This window comes from Jaculus jaculus, chromosome 4 (assembly GCF_020740685.1).
Source record: "Jaculus jaculus isolate mJacJac1 chromosome 4, mJacJac1.mat.Y.cur, whole genome shotgun sequence".
Taxonomy (NCBI): Eukaryota; Metazoa; Chordata; class Mammalia; order Rodentia; family Dipodidae; genus Jaculus; species Jaculus jaculus.
This window is the reverse complement of record NC_059105.1, coordinates 52084945-52100620: the sequence shown is the minus strand read 5'-3', so window position 1 is coordinate 52100620 and position 15676 is coordinate 52084945. Positions and strand designations below refer to the sequence as shown.

The following is a 15676-nucleotide window of genomic DNA, read 5'->3' as shown; positions in this document are numbered from 1 at the left end:
AAAGGAAGGGTAGAACTGCTTACAATGTGTTTCTCCAGACATGAAATAACCTGGATATCCCTGACCTCACAGTATCTGACACTACCTAAATAAGACCATCATAATAGGAGGAAAAGATGATGGCATCAAAGTAAAAGAGAGACTGTTTTAGTGTGGGAGGGTATATGATGGAGAGTGAATTGCAAAGGGGAGAGTTGGAGGGAGGGAATTGCCATGGTTTATTGTCTATAATTATGGAAGTTGTCAATAAAACTATTTTATTTTTTTAATGTTTATTTATTTATTTGAAAGTGACAGACAGAGAGAGAGAGTGAGAAAGAGAATGGGCACACCAGGGCCTCCAGGCACTGCAAACGAATTCCAGATGCATATGCCCCCTTGTGCATCTGGCTAACATGGGTCCTGGAGAATTGAGCCTTGAATTGGGGTCCTTAGGCTTCACAGACAATCTCTTAACCACTAAGCCATCTCTCCAGCCCAATATAAATATTTTCAAAAACTTATCTTCAAAGTGTCAATGTGTCCCACCATCCTATTGCAAGGTACTCTTTCTATGAGTAAAATGTAATATGCGAGACAGCATGTATCTTGTATTGCGTATTAGTAGAAGTGCATTTTATAAAGACAACTTGACAGAAAAAGAAAGGAGCCAAGAATAACTTTCATAACTTGTAACTAAAAACTGAGTTTATCAGATCATTCTTAATGCTCTTTTTATTTTGAGTTTCTGCACATTACTATATTATCCAAAGTTCAAATGATTGGCATACATTAATTTTGTTATATTGTGTTAGGCTAGAGAGATGGCTTAGCAGTTAAGGCCATTTGCTACAAAGCCAAAGGACCCAGGTTTGATTTCCTAGGACCCACATAAACTAGATGCACAAGGTGACACATGCATCTGGAGTTTGTTTGTAGCAGCTAAAGGCCCTGATTCTCTCTCTGTCTCCACTTTCTCTCTCTCAAATAATTATATAAAATACATATAAAAATAAAAGCATACTCTAAGAGTGGTGAATCATTACCTCTACTTGATGTTGTACCATGTTAACAATAAAAGAGGGGTCCCATTCTAGATACTATACAAGACAGTGAGAAAATATTTAACAATGAACAGTAAGTAGACATAGGTCAAAACTTTTGCTTAATATAGCTGTTAAAAATTTTAATATGATCTCAGCGCTCAGGAGGCTAACATAGGACAACCATTGTGTTTTCCATGGTAGCCTAGGCTGCTGGTTGAGTTGCAGATTAGCCTGGGCTAAGTGAGACCCTGCATCATATAACAACAACAACAAAAAAAAACTAATTAATAAAAATAATAATATGAACCATTTTGAAAGTGCTCAAGTTCTTTCTTGGTGGAGGTAAGGAGATGGGGTTGAAACAGGATTTACTCTGGACTCACTTTAATCTAAGTTGGCCTCAAAAGTAGAATGATCATTCTACTACAGTCTCACAAATTATGTGATTACACACATGAGCCACCACACTTGGTGAAATACTCAAGTTCTATAGTAGTTGGGATTAAGGTGTTTTTTTTTTTTTCCCCTCTATCATACTATATGATTGTAGCAAATTGATCATTTAAAAACTGTAGTTGCATACCATATTTGCTCACATTTTACTTCTGAGTAAACTGTTTTCTAGTTGTTTCAAGGTTTCCTGTTGGGAATAAACTTTTACATAGATAAAATTATCACTTCATTCCTATTTACGGAAGATAAAATAATCTCTGGAATTTACTGAACACCTACTCATTGCCGAATGCTTTGTTGAACATGTTCCACATATCGTGTCAAATGATCTGCACTAGGGCTGGAGAGATGGCTTAGTGGTTAAGCGCTTGCCTGTGAAGCCTAAGGACCCCGGTTCGAGGCTCGGTTCCCCAGGTCCCACGTTAGCCAGATGCACAAGGGGGCGCACGCGTCTGGAGTTCGTTTGCAGAGGCTGGAAGCCCTGGCGCGCCCATTCTCTCTCTCTCCCTCTATCTGTCTTTCTCTCTGTGTCTGTCGCTCTCAAATAAATAAATAAAAAATGAACAAAAAAAAGTATTTTTAAAATGATCTGCACTAAACATTATCTAGCAGAGCAGTTATGATTTGTATTGATAGATGAGGAAGAAGAGCTAAGAAGTGGTGGATTTGAGACTTACATGGCAATGAGAACAGTCCAAAGCAATTCAGCTACATATGTGAAAGTCACATCTATTTTAATTTCTAAAACCTTGTATGCTTTTCCATAGCTAACATAACATTCTGGAACATTTTTACAAAAGACAAAAACATAAAAAGATACATTAATATCAAGTATCCATTGAGTAATAAAAATAGATATAAAATTACAAAATAATTACAGATTTGCATTGATAACATTCTTTTCCCATTGTCTTAATCTTAATTTCCTATGAAAATTTAAGTAATACTTCTGTGAAACTAAAACACACTCAATATTCCCTTCAAATTATCCTGCAATGTAGCTTAAGTATAGTTTTATGTATAAAATGTATGTAACAATTGGTCTCTGGCTAAGTCAAAAATATGGCTTCAAATTAATACTCACTTACACATAATTATGGACTTGGATACAATATAACTATTCCTGTTTTGGTTTTTTAGATATTCATTTTTATTGATAACACACCTATTGTTCCATGCAACAAAGGTGCAAGAGAAATTCTCTCGTACAGCAACCGGGCACAGGTTATAATGATATTGACTTTACAGTCCAGATGAAGCCTCCAAGATTACTGATGTAAAAAACACAGCTGAAGACAGTTTAGGTGAAATCTCAATAGGGTAGAAACTATAGGTTTTTACATAAGTCTATGTCATATTTTTTTTCCCCTTAGTTAAAAACTGTACATTGTTTGGTCTGGAGAGACGGCTTAGCAGTTAAGTGCTTGCCTGTGAAGCCTAGGGATATCAGTTCAAGGCTCAATTCCCCGGGACCCACGTAAGTCAGATGCACAAAGTGGCACATGCATCTGGAGTTCATTTACAGTGGCTGGAGGCCCTGGCATTTTCTCTCTCTCTATCTGCCTCTTTCTCTCTGTGTGTTTGTCTGTTGCTCTCAAATAAATAAATAACAATTTTTTTTAAAATTGTACATTGTTAAGGATAGTAAGATTTTTTCTGAAAATTGGGTTCCAAACCATAATCTTTATTAAATACAGTTATAATAAACTTCAATATAATAAGGAATTGTTTATTATTTATCTATATCTTAGTTTACACTGGTGACGATTTTTTACCTTTTCTTTGAAAAAAGGGCAATAATATGTAATAACTTTTTTAAAACCACAAAAGGATAAAGCGAACTTATTTCATATTAAAACTCAATACATTATGTTCACTGTTCAACTATATATGGCTATATTACTTTTATTTTTCACAATACTGTTAAGTAAATAAGACAATTGGAGAAAATAAAAAAGCATGTGCTAAGCAGTTTTTATAAATTACCATGTGACAATAATGTGCACAATCTAGAGAATATAGACCCTAACTTAGTTGACAATTCATACTTTAAGTAATAGGCAGGAAAATGCTTCATGTGTCCTTGAAAATTGAATACGTTTCTTTTTTTCAAAAACTGCTTAGTTATTTTGAAAGTGAATTAATTGAATTGCTACTGACATTATGTCACTTGAACGTGACTCAAATGCTTAATATTATGGTTTATGACATGTAATTGGACATGAAAAGTAATCACCTTGATTTGTTGAGAACTTTTATGTTTGAATTAGAATCTCAATGCACTTCAAAATATTTATCTAAAATAAACATGGTTGATATGTCTTTATATAATCAGGACAGTTAAGACATTGTATTTTATACAAATTTTACTATTTTAATAAAATTTGTATAAATTATAAAAATTAATTCTACCTATTTTTCCTCAATTTATTTTAAGACCATATATCTTCAAAATTATATACCAGTTTAAAGATAGATAAATCCAATTAAGGTATGAAAACTCTTCAAATTTCTTCATAATTGCTACTAAAAGAATAATTTGGAAAGGAAAAATTTCGATGAAAAATTGGAGAAAGGATGGCAATATCTGGTTAATAAGCACATCTTCTCTAATAATTTTACAAATAGTGATCCTATATCAAAGTATTTTTTTTCATATTAAATGAAGACATTTCTTGACATTATTTAATAGTATGTCATGGTCCTTTGTGGAAAAAGATGATATTCTTGAGAAATTATATATCATTTTATAAGAATTTCAAAATCAGGCATTTGTCTATAATATGGAAGTTGTCAATAATAAAAAAGAAAAAGGAAATATTTGATTTTTAATAATCACATACTCTTTTACAATCTTGAAGGTATACACTAACATCCTGTGTCAGTCAAGAAATTAGGTGCACTATACACTTGAATCCCTGAGTATTTTCCATTCACACCACCACAAGGTACAATTTGTACTAATGTTTTAAAAGCTTCCTATTTTTTTTTTTTTTTTTTGCTTCTTTTTTGTTTTTCTTGCTGCAGCCCATGCTGACCTGAGATTCACCGTGTAGTCTCAGGGTGGCTTCGAACTCATGGCAATCCTCCTACTTCTGACTCCTGAGTGATGAGATTAAAGGCATGTGCCACCACACCTGGCCTAAATTTTTAATAAAGATAAATCAAAGGCTTGAAATCATGTTATTTGAATAAATTTATATTTCAAAAAGTTGATGTCACAGTCATGATATCTCTAAAAACAATTCGTATTTAAAAGCTCAATCATATGTAAAGCACAAAATGCATATTATTTACTGACTATTTTGATCCTTTAAAAAATAACTTAATTTTTTGACAAAGTTCTAAGATAATCCTATCAAAATGTGAAAACCCATACATAAAATTGGCAGCAAATAATTATCATATTGGTTGTAAAGATATTCTAAATTTGAAATATATCATCATCGTAATAATTTAACTTCTAAGTTTTGAGTTTATCCAATAATTTTCCATATAAATATTAACCATTTAAAATATTATTTTTGTAGGAGTAGTAAAAATTTTACTTGAATTTATTTCTTTTATGCATGTATAATATTTACAAGTTATAATACATTTTGTCATAAATATGATAGCCTATTGATTTTATTTAAAGTTTGTATAGTATTAGTTATCACCACAGTGTACCCAGAGACATTCATTTAAAATCACTTTGAAATGTGTAGACCTAGTTACAATGTGCTTTGCTTGTCGTTTTTTTCAATTTCTTTCAAGATGAATTAAATGTTTTATATATTCTAAAAAAAACTTGCATCTTTAACTTATAGAACAGTGCTTCAGAGTGTGCTAAAGCATATTAGAAAAAAAGATTTCATAATAACAAAGTGTATACCTCCTTTAAAACCAAATTTTAGCTTAAACATATTTCTGCTTGTATTATTCATGCCATTTCTTAATTCTTTGATTTTGAACATGTTTAGCAATGGTCTAAGACTATGTATTTATATTAAAATGCTAAAGCAAAATGTTACCTATAAAGATAAGTAGACTTTGTGGAAAAATATGCATTTGTTCTCTGATAAACATTTTAAATATCCAACTTTATCATGAATATGAACATTAAAATTATTTGTTATCTTAAAACTTCAAGTTATTTACTCATTTTATGCCTGTTCAATGACAGTCAATATTCATTTATCAGTATTTTTTCAGCTGTTATATTTGTTAGTTAACCAAGCTACTAATGCAGATGTAAATAACTAAAATTTTCAAAATATTATTATGTGCTAGGGTTTAACAATAAAATAAAAATCTGAACATTTTGGAAGTTACTCATTATAATGCACTGTTTTAGTGTAATTCATTTTTAAAGAAAATAATAATTTGGCAGAATAATATCATTTCAATTTTTGTTACTAAGGTGATAATGGGTTATTTAATGTGTTGATTCTAATTATTTAGTAACAATTCTAATGATATATTCTAAAAACACCTTTTTATTTCTACACATGGCAGGGAACTCAATAGTAGAATTAAAACATATTAAAAGAGAAATAAGCTACAATACTTTTTTGAAAAATCACAAAATTAATTTACATTTCCAATTCCACTATGAAATATGTGGGAAAATAGAGCCAATGGTCACCCAGCAGGTCCTTAGGATAGGTGTTAATTGCTAGGCTGAGGGTGACTAAGTGCAGGATGCTTTCATGGAAAGGCTTCTTGTAATGCATGATTTAATTGAGGTAAGAAAAAAAAAAAACAATAGTATTTAGTAATTGTGCGAATCAACAAAATTTGAACCCAAAGCTGACATCTTACACTCTTTTGCAACAAGTAAGTGATAGCTGTATACAAACAACTTAACAAACAGACTCTCTTTCCTCAAATTCTAAAGAACAGTCTTTACTGTTGGAAAGAGCACTAGCAGATGTTCCATCTCAACATTGTCTTGTAAATTCTCTCTTTTAATACATAATTTACTTTCTTTGTTTAATGACTTGATTTACTTGCTGGTTATGCCACTATATTTCTGTATCTACGGATATTTTCAAAAACTTACAAAAGGATACTAGTCAGGTTGAAGTACACATCCTTTTTGCTTACAGGTCTAAAAATTAAGAAGTAATGCAGAAATCTCTACCTTTTGTTAACAGTGTTTCCTTTTATTTTTTCTTTTCCTTCCTTTCTTTGAAACTCACCCATGATTCATGAACGGAAATGGTTTGGAATTAGCAAAAAAAGATATTTAAACACATATAGCAAGCATGAACAATGAGAATTCCATCAGTTCAAAACTTAGATATGTGTGTATAAATAGAAGTGAAAGACGTGTCAAAGGCAATTAGAGTAAATCCAAATCGAAGACTTTTTCTTTTAATCCTGCATTATATTCATCCACAGAGTGAGACTCTGAGACCCCATAAGTTGTAGCTCTTTTATCCCTTGATAATACGGACTATGCGGAACGCTTAGAGACCCTGCCTGGGGTCTTTTCAAAATATGTTTTCCAGCTGTCAAGTCTGAAGCTTAGCTAACACTGGAGCTACTTTTAAACAGCATTGTTCCCTCATGAAGGTATTTGTTTGGAAATTTGCCTTTTAATCTTAGTTAATACTTGGTAAATTTATTTTTTTAGAATACTACTATAAATAATATTACACAGTACTAACAGGTTTTATATGCACTTCAGATTAATATGCTGTAGTTTAACATGTGGAATAAATGAGAATTTTTCAACATTATTTCAACACCACTTACTAAATTATTGTTAGAAGCTCTGCCAAACTACATGAGAAAAGTACTCAGAATATTGATTTTGAGTAATACACTTACCCCGCACAGCTCCTGAGAAAGTTCTTGGTAAAATAGTTTCAGGATGGAATTTGCTTTTCTGAGATAGCCCAGAAGAGATTCCTCTCCAGGCGAGGTGGGCAAAAGAAAGCCTTGCAGAATGATCCTGCAGGCAGGGTGAGTGAGTTCCAGTCAGCAAGCCTGATGGTCCAAGGCAGGAGGTAACACTGCTGGAGAGAGAGGGCTTGTTCTGAGTAGATTGGAAGTGTTGTCAGATTGTAAGTGATCAGCAGCAGGAGGGAAACATCAGAGCTTCCTGTTACATCACTCTGACCCCGCCTGCAGTTAGTGTTAGGTTACTTTCTTTCTCAAATAGCTTACCCCAGGAAAGAAGCAGCACTCCTTTCTTATTCTGAGACAAGAGCAAGAAGCAGCCTGAACAGACAGTGATCATTTGCTGTATGAATGCATTGTTACCAGCAAAAGCTGGCTGGCTTTCACCTTGACTGAGTTCTGTTAGAACTTGCCAAGCAGAGCTGCCTGTGATGTGAAGGAAATCTAAATATAAAAGAATCACAGGAGTTAGTGGTCTCTCTCTCTCTCTCTCTCTCTCTCTCTCTCTCTCTCTCTCTGAATATGTTTGATTCAAATTTATAAAACATCCATGAAATAGTTTATCAAGCATATGTTTTTAACTGAATGTGCAATTACGAGCATCAAAATTAATTTTATCATCTACTCATTAATGTGGAGCTCTGATGAGTTGCTACTCCACAATCAATTTTGCACATTTAGGTGGAGAAGCTTTATCTTGTAGATTTTTTTTCTTTTAATTTTGTTCATTACAGAATTATATGTGCATGAGTCATAAACCCAATGTGTGTAGACAGAATATTATTTTATACTATGTAAGTATAAGGTAAAGAAAAAAGTTTTCTTAAGAATTTATAAAATTAAAATTATCATGCATACTTTTAAATATTTGAAATAATTACAGCACTGTTTATAATCTGAAAATTTACGTTATAATATCTATGTCAAAGTAGCCTTTAGGAAAATGAGGTTATACCATGATATTGTAAAATAATGTACTGTATGATAAGCCTTTTACCTTAATTATTTTTAAAGTTTTATCTCCAAAATATTGTTTAATAAATCACTGAATATGATCATGGAAAAAATTGGTACTTTGAAATGGCTTTGTCATTTTTATATAATGTAGTAAAGTATGGAGTTCAGTAATAATTGTAACTCTTGAAGCTCAAATAGCACCATCTTCACTTAATGTTGGTATCAAATTTTTCATCTAAGAACTAGAAAAATGGATAAATAATATTGAAAATCCATATTTCATGACATTTACAAAACAATAACATGCTCTAATGTTCCCTCAAACCTACTGGTTTGAGATGAGAACAGAGGAATAGGAATGTTCTTCCTATAATTATGGAAGACATTGTGGTGTGCAAATGCCTTGACAGTTACAGGGGAAGAAAAGCCATATACTGAAGTATGTTGTGTTCCTGGGGTACTGCACTCTTGTGGACAATTTTGTTATTTGAACCTGTGGAAGAAAGAAACTATAGAATCATTTACTTGTGGGGAAAAATACTGATAAAATATACACATATAAAAACAGGATGCATAGGTCTGGAGAGATTGCTTAGTGGTTAAAGCACTTGCTTGGGAAACCTAAGGACCCAGGTTCGATTTCCTATGTAAGCCAGATGCACATGGTGGTGCATGACTCAAGTTTGTCTGCAGTGGCTAGAGTCCCTGGTGCGCCCATTCCATCTCTCTTTCTCTGGTGCACCTCTTTTCATTTTTCTCTCTTCCTCTCTCTCTTTTTCTCTGTCTCATAAATAAATAATTAATTAAAATTATTTGAAAATAGGATACATATTTGCAAAAATAAGAAACAATTGGCAATCTCTTGTCAATGACAGTTAAAGAAAAGATATGTAATAAATTGATATTATATCGACTCAGTATGGCTTTTGGGAGATGGAAACTAAGCAGATGAGTGAGCTACATCATGAAGTGATCGTGATAAAAGAACATCTTGTTTTGTTTTAGAGAACTCTTCCTTATATACCTTTCTTTGAGCTTTTCCTTAAGCTTTGTGATGAGTCAGCATGGAAAATCACTATTGCTGCCACAGGTCTCATCGATTAGAAATCCAACCTAGCTATTTCCAGGTGACACTGCCGAATTCTAATGTGGAGCTCACACATTGCACAGGAAACCCCTGAGAGACAAAAAGAGGGCTGTGGGGTAGACTAAGGGACTTGATGCTCTGGGGCTGGGATTGATACTTTTTAGTATGATTCTGACAAGCTTAAGTTTTGGAGCAAAATTAAGTACAAGATTTTAATCTTCAAATCATTTCAGTAAATGTTTATATTTATCTCCCACACCAAATATAATATCTGATATCTGATACAAAGAGATATTTTCCCAGTAAGTTTGGAAAAGCTGTAGTTTTTGAATGATGTATTTGAATTTGCTCAGCCATAGTAAAGTGCAGTAGGAATAATAATACCTGCTATGAACTTATATCATAAGCATGACATCCAATCCTCAATGTTCTACACTATACATCTAGCACTATCCAAACACATTGTATAATGGAAATTGCAGTGGTTATATTTTAATTATTGGTTGCAAATATAGATTTATGGTTGTAACCCAAATAAAAACCTCTTGGATAATTGTTATCAATATCACATATGTGGCTTTCTTACAAACAACAGGAAACCGACAATCCAATAATCATATCATTGAGGTTACCATTTCATAAACATAGGCAAAAATAAATGCTTTGAGGACTTCCAGGAAGCCAGAGAATACCAAGTTATATAGTGACCAGAGAAAGTGACATGAGGGCAACATCTCAAATGGATAGTTTAAAAGTAAAACAAATGCTTGGATAACTATGGCAGTGAAAATATTTCAATAATCACTTAGATGATTCTAGGCCAAGGAATTTTGCTTCTATGTCCACTCAGCCTTCTGTCTGAGTATAAATAAATAATAAAGCAAGCATACATATGTATGGATACCTGTTATAATATATCCACAGAACACATTAAGGCTACTTGTAATAAGTTGATAAGTAATGATCTAATTTGTGATTTTTAGATAAACACTCAAAATAGATGTATTTTAAGGAATTAAGAATAAAAATGTATTCTGCCACTTATTCATTTAAAGTGAAGTTCCCTGGCATGTAAGGAATCAAGGGTAAAATGCCCTCAGTTAGTAATTGAAGCTACCAACAGAGTCTGCATGTGAATGTCCAAACTCTGTCCAATGGCTTTCAGCAGACATGTAGAAAGAGGAGTGTGGATGAAGGGGGTTATTTGTAATGACCACTCACACTCGTCCAACACAGGGCTGTACTTGTGGAAGTCATACCTTCCATTGTGCTCCCATGCTGGGCTCCAAAGTGCAATAGTCCCAAACAGAGTTCAAGTTTCCCTGTACTGGGCTTTGCCTCACAGTTGGGCGGAGGCGAACTCAAAGTTCTGGAGGTCGGCTCATACTGACAAAGTCATCAAAACATAGGTATGATTAACTAAACTCATACTTTGAGTGTATGTGTACACTGCTTTAGCATAGCTCTATACTAACAAACTGAAACCACAACACTGTTCCTTGATGGGAGTGCAAGAAAAAAGTGACATATTTAAAAATGCACTTGAAGTTGTCAGCTATTATATTCTGAATTAATTTCCCAATATTCTTTCTTGTATTTGAGAGAGAAAAAGAGGCAGAGAGAAGGAGAGAATGGGTGTGCCAGGGACCTCAGCCTCTGCAAACAAACTCCAGATGTGTTCACCCCCTTGTGCTCATGTGTTCCATTTCATGCTTGTGTCACTGTGTGTCTGGCTTACATTGAATCTGGGGATTTGAACATGAATTCTTAGGACTCACAAGCAAGCGCCCCCAATATTCCTTTTTTTAAAATTTTTGGTTTTTCAAGGTAGAGTCTTGCTCAAGCCCAGGCTGACCTGGGATTCACTATGTAGTCTTAGGGTGGCCTCGAACTCACAGCGATCTTCCTACCTTGGCCTCCCAAGTGCTGGGATTAAAGGCATGTGCCACAAGGCCTGGCTCTCAATATTCTTAATAATGTAAAATTCATTATGTATCTTTGGAGCAACTTATGCAACTAACAATAATTCATACACCACATTCACACCTTATTAGCATTCATCATTTGAGGAAAAAGGTATAATTCTCATGCTATTACATCAAACAGTATTTTAGAAAGGAATTAGATAGATTTGGTATTTTATCATTTTACCTAGCAATTGCTATTAGGGCTTTTTTTTTTCTCCAAAACAAATCACGGTTAATTGCACTTGGTAAGAGACTCTGTATGTAATGGTTGGGCCATTAAGAGTGACTATATGGGCTGGAGAGATGCTGTAATGGTTAAGACACTTATCTGGAAGTTGCAGGACCCAGGTTCAAGTCCCCAGTACCCACATAAAGGCAGATGCACTGGGTGGCTCATGTGTCAAGTTCATATGCAGTGACTGGAGGCCCTGGTACTCCCATTCTCTCTCTATCTGCCTCTTCCTTTCTCTTTCTCTCAAATAAATTTAAAAAAATTACATTTAAAAAGAGTGACTATGTTTTCATGTATTATTAAAATCAAAGGAGTAATTTTCATTCTACATGTGCAGATTATTTATCATTTAAGGGAAATGATTTTTTTTCCATTAAGAACATACTTTGTATGGACACATCATATGTTGGTACCATCTTTTCCCTCCTCCCTTCCCCCATACTGTTGGAAGCATACCTCAGTGAGGATGCAGGTATTCCCCACAGGGTTATGGGTTGTGGAAGCAGCAGTCAGTTACTGAGGGGAGGTAATGGCCCTTGGCATGATGTCCCAACTTTTGACTCTTACAATCTTTCCACAACCTCTTGGTGGGTGAGGTTTAAGTCTACTTCAGTGATGACCTCTTAGGAGCCTCCGGATTTTGGCTTTGGTATGTGTTGAGTAATGACAATGTTTTAACCACTTGTACTATGAAAAAGAAATTTACAAGTGCCATATACCAGATTTGAAGAAGCAATCAACAGATTCTATCCATATAAAGATAACTAAAACAATTTCACGAGCCTATGGCACTTGTTCTTTAGTATTTCATGATATATTTTCTTGAGAGTCTAATTACTTCAAGAGAAAAAACACCAAATATTTGCCAGTTAAAAATACTGACTTCTTTTGACTTATGAGTATAAGGGTGAGTACTAGAAGATAAAAGAGCTCAGCACTGGTCTACGAAATATGCGATAGATGAACTAAAAAAAATAAAATGCTTTTGAACCATAACAAAATTGTGAATGTTTAGTTTAATTAAGGTAAACCAAGCTTTCTGTTGGCAAAATCTCTGAGGAAGGGTGATCCTATTTCTCGTTTCCTGGGACAGTACTGTTCCAGGCTCAAAAGTGTTCTTGTTTAGATGAAAAACTATAAATGCTTACCTCTAGCCATGTGAATTTATTGGCATTGGTAAATAAATACCAAGAATGAGTTTATGCATAGTTCATTTGTGAAGCCTTAATCTGCTTCCCAGAAATGTTTTAAATGATTTAACATATTTCTAGAATAGTTTTAATACACATTGAGATAAGGTACTTATTCTAGACATAAATATATAGTGAAGGGCCAAGTGTGGTGGTGCATGCCTTTAATCCTGGCACTCATGAGGTAGAGGTAGGAGGACTGCTGTGAGTTCGAGGCTGCTCTGAGACTACACAGTAAATTCCAGGTTAGCCTGGACTAGAGTGAGACCCTACCTCAAAATACTAAAAGATAGTATGTCCCAATCATTGTCATTTTTACATTTTTATTTATTTATTTAATTGACGGGGTGGGGGGAGAGAATGGGCATGCCAGGGTCTTTAGCCAATGCAAACAAACTCGACATTCATGCTCCACCTTGTGTGTCTGCTTACGTAGGTCCTATGGAATCAAACGAAGGTCTTTGGCTTTGCAGACAAGTGCCTTAACTGCCTTGCAATTTCTTCAGCCCCTTTGTCATTTTAAATTGACATAACTGTAAAAGATTCTGCATTTTGTACTTTGTCCTGTTTTCTTCAAACATTCATTCATATTATTTAACATAACCCCATTATGTACAATACATACTTTTAAATATAAAGGAATGCACAACTAAAGATAAAGCATATATTAAATGCTAAAATGATGCATTTGACTGGGAACTTTTAAGGTCTTTGAGAAGCTGAGAGTGATCTCTTCATACTGTTTAAAAGCTGAGCATCTATTGTCTCATTCTGCCACCTAGTGTTAACAATTCTCAAATTCCAAAAAGGTGGGTTCCTTGACCAGTGAGACAATGAAATACTGTTCCTTTTTACTGAAATAACAAATCTAAATAACTAAGAAATATATGTATGAAAATGAGTGCTTGATATAGTTACACTATATAGTTACATTAATGGAGTAGATAGGATTTATCATTGTGAAAGCAATATACAATACCTTTCAAAAATATTAAATGCAAGGCAAGTAATAACTAAATATTACAACAGGATATACATTAAATGAAAATGAAGATAAATATAACTATTTTCATACATATTCTTCAACAGTCTGGAGTACATGGCAGGACCAATACAGACAAACTCCTATAAAGATGGTCAAGGACAGAGATCATGGACTGAAGAGATGGTTCAGAAGTTAAAAGTGCTTATTTGCAAAGCAGTGTAAGGCCAGATGCACAAAGTGACACATGCATCTGGACAGCAGGAGGTCCTGCCATGCCCATACACACACACTCATCCTCTCTCTCTCTCTGTCGTTCTCTTTCTCACTCACACACATACTAAAAATCAATAAACATATTTATAAAAATACAGATCACCCGGGGGCGGTGGTGCATGCCATTATTCATAGCACTTGGGCTGCAGAGGTAGAAGGATAACCATGAGCTCAAGGCCATCCTAGAGCTACAGAGACCCTACCTCAAAAAGAAAACAAAAAACCCCCACAAAGTACAGATCATCTTTTTAAAAATTCATAGCACATCTTAAGCTTTTCCAGGAAATAGATAAAGAAGGAATTCTACCAAACTCCTTCTATGAGGCCAGCATCACCCTGATACCAAAACCAGGCAAAGATAGAACAAAAAAAGAAAATTACAGACCAATCTCCCTCATGAACATAGATGCAAAAATGCTCAACAAGATATTGGCAAACAGAATACAAGAATATATCAAAAAGATCATTCACCCTGACCAAGTAGGCTTTATCCCAGAGATGCAGGGATGGTTCAACATACGCAAATCTATAAATGTAATACATTACATAAACGGGTTGAAGGACAAAAATCACATGATCATCTCATTAGACGCAGAGAAAGCATTCGACAAAATCCAACATCCCTTCATGATAAAAGTCCTACAGAGACTGGGAATAGAAGGAACATATCTCAATATAATAAAGGCTATTTATGACAAGCCTACAGCCAACATATTACTAAATGGGGAAAAACTGGAAGCTTTTCCACTAAAATCAGGAACAAGACAAGGGTGTCCACTGTCCTCACTTTTATTTAATATAGTTTTGGAAGTCTTAGCCATAGCAATAAGGCAAGAGACACACATAAAAGGGATACAAATTGGAAAGGAAGAAATCAAGTTATCATTATTTGCAGATGACAGGAGTCTATACATAAAGGACCCTAAAGACTCTACTAGCAAGCTGTTAGAGCTGATCAAAACCTACAGCAATGTAGCAGGATACAAATACACAGAAATCAGTAGCCTTCATATATGCTAACAACAAACATACAGAGGATGAAATCAGAAAATCACTCCCATTCACAATTGCATCAAAAAAAAAAAAAGTACCTTGGAATAAACCTAACCAAGGAAGTAAAGAATCTATACAATGAGAACTTTAAAACACTCAAGCGAGAAATTGCAGAAGATACTAGAAAGTGGAGAAACATCCCTTGTTCCTGGATTGGAAGAATCAATATTGTGAAAATGGCAATCTTACCTAAAGCAATCTACACATTTAATGCAATCCCTATCAAAATTCCAAAGGCTTTCTTCATGGAAATAGAAAAAACAATCCAAAAATTCATTTGGAAACACAAAAAACCTTGAATATCTAAAATAATACTGAGCAACAAAAAAGAGGCTGGTGGTATCACCATACCTGACTTTAATCTATACTACAGAGCCATAGTAACAAAAACAGCATGGTACTGGCACAAAAACAGAGATGTAGATCAGTGGAACAGAATAGAGGACCCAGATGTAAGCCCAAGTAGCTATAGCCACCTGATATTCAATAAAAATGCCAAAAATACTCATTGGAGAAGAGACAGCCTCTTCAGCAAATGGTGTTTTGAAAACTGGATATATATCTG

General features: G+C 34.2%; 1 protein-coding gene across 3 annotated transcripts in view; it reads right to left on the bottom strand.

The window, feature by feature from the left end:
* The window catches only part of Calcrl (calcitonin receptor like receptor), a 106575-nt gene extending 98844 nt beyond the window's left edge, over positions 1-7731 (bottom strand). For 2 of the 3 annotated variants that reach the window (XM_004660271.2, XM_045147163.1), the window contains exon 1: positions 7296-7540. The gene's annotated coding sequence lies outside the window, so the exon portion shown is untranslated. Of the gene's footprint in view, positions 1-7295; positions 7541-7634 lie in introns of those variants that run through there. The other variant, XM_045147162.1, reaches the window with a different exon arrangement.
* Between the last annotated feature and the right edge of the window lie 7945 nt (positions 7732-15676).